General features: G+C 34.9%; 1 long non-coding RNA gene across 1 annotated transcript; it reads right to left on the bottom strand.

Annotated features, from left to right (window-relative positions):
- Positions 1-374: 374 nt before the first annotated feature.
- On the bottom strand, positions 375-1373 carry LOC106376624. The gene is made up of 3 exons (XR_001275613.3): positions 1127-1373; positions 861-1049; positions 375-715 (listed from the first exon to the last, which is right to left on the bottom strand). It is a non-coding gene; the product is annotated as an uncharacterized LOC106376624 (long non-coding RNA).
- Between the last annotated feature and the right edge of the window lie 825 nt (positions 1374-2198).

Here is a 2198-nt window from a genome sequence, read left to right as displayed (position 1 = left end):
ATATGACCCTGATTTTAGGTTTGTTGGCAACGAGCTCTCACTACAAGAAAATACATATGTTGCAAGGGAAGAAATCCTCGCAATTCCCTTGCAAATCACAATTTACATGGAAATTGCAAGGGAAACATATTCCTCGCAAATCCGTTCTCGCAAATGAAAAACGCTCGCAATTTCCTCGCAAATTTGCAAGGGAAAATAGCTCCTCGCAAATTTGCGACGGAATATGGTTCTTCGCAAAATTGCGACGGAAAATAAATCATCGTAAATTTGCGATGGAATATGGTTCCTCGCGAATTTGCAATAGAACAACCAAACACAGTTTCCTCGCAATTTTTTTTTAAAAAAAAAAAAAAAAATCAAATAAAAAATTGCAATCATTTTAAATATAAATTTTATTAAACTAAAAATATACGTACAAATACAAATCTAAATACATGTGTATATACAAATATTATACAAAACCACCACCGGCGTGACTTTGACGACAGCGGCGCAGCGGCGAACCACCACCGGGGTAACTTTGGCCAGGTCTCCGCCTCGTCTCGTTCCACTCCGGTCAGGTCTCTGCTTCGTCTCCTTCCACTCCGGTCACATCTCCTCGTCGCCTCTTTCCAGTCCGGTTATGTCTGTGCCTCGTCTCCTTCTACTCCGTTCACACCTCCTCCTCTTCTTCTTCTTCTTCTTCTTCTTCTTCTCTCTCTTCCTCTTCTTAAATCTACACAAATATCAATATACAGTTGTTAAAGAAACTATATCTAAAAGGGATTAGGGCTACAGAATCTGAATCCATATCTGGCTTGAAGAAAATCGTCAATCCAAAGAATCACCTAGAGCTACAATCTAAGCAAAAAGCTCACCACCTTCACATAACTCCATCGCCACCCCGAGTTCTTCACGCCTCCTCTCTCCGCCGCTGTTTCAGAAGAAACCATCCACATAAGACTTTTTCAAGGTGGTGGTGGTTCCTCTCTGCCGCCGTCCTCCTCTTTACTGTCTGCTCCGTCACACTACCACTTATCCTTCATGTTTTATCCCTGTTTTTCTCAGTTCTGTAAACAAAACAAAAAATTTACAATTAGAAATAGCTAGAGGTGAAGCCAGAGAAGAGAAAGACGAAGAGAGATACCAGTGGTGGTGGTGAGGAGGTGAAACCCGGTGAGGGAGGTGAAGCAATCGACTGTTGCAGAGAGAGATAACGCACAACGGTTAAGATTAGTTTGAGTCAATCCTTGCCACATATGATTTATGTCCATTAGATGGATGATACAATCAACGGTTAAGATTAGTTTGAGTCAATCCTTGCCACATCTTTATCAACCAATCATATTTTATCTTCTTTTTTTATTCTTTACCATCCAATCAAACACAATACTTGTATGTATGTAAAGGGGTAATGGTCGTGGGGAAGAATGTGACTATCAGAATGATTGTGTTTTTGGTGATTGTGTTTAAGAACATTTTAATTAAGTTTTTTTGGCATTTTAACTAACAATTCATTTAATAAACACGTAGGATTAATATTTGAAATAAATAGATTTATAAATGAAACTTAGAGTTTGGTGATTTTTTTTTTATAATGTTTGAAGGTTAAGTATTATGTTTATGATTTAGGGGGTTGAATTTTGAGATTATAAGGGTTAGAGTTTGTATATGAAGGTTTGTGATTAAGATTTAGTTTTTAAAGTTTAGATTTAAGTTTATATTCAGTCTATATATGATTTATGTTTGAAATTTCAAGGGTTTAGGGTATAGAGTTTTTTCAATGATTTAAGGTTAGTGTATTTGGAAGTTATAGATTAAGATTAAATGAGAAAATTTTGAGTTTATTTTAAGATTTTAGGTTATAGTATGTAAAGATTACAGCTTTGGATTTATTTTAGCGTTTCGTTTGGGATTTTGTTATGTTTCAATAGACTATATATATTAAGTGATTCGGGTCAAAACAAATAATTAACGTGAAAATATGTTTAACATTTTCCAGAAATTTATTTGACCTATATGAGTTATATAAGTTATAAGGGTTTGATGTTAATTACTTGTAATAACAAATCAAGTGTTGGGACTTAAGTTCATAACTATAGTTAATTAAATTTCTGAAAATATTTTTCGACGTACATTTTATACATTAAATGATTCAATAAAATGTGTTATCCGACACCAAAATCCTTGATGAAACCCAAACCGTTCAAGTTTGGAAA

This window comes from Brassica napus, chromosome C1 (genome assembly GCF_020379485.1).
Source record: "Brassica napus cultivar Da-Ae chromosome C1, Da-Ae, whole genome shotgun sequence".
Classification (NCBI taxonomy): Eukaryota; Viridiplantae; Streptophyta; class Magnoliopsida; order Brassicales; family Brassicaceae; genus Brassica; species Brassica napus.
The sequence above is the reverse complement of the archived record's forward strand: the minus strand, read 5'-3'. Positions and strand labels throughout refer to the sequence as shown.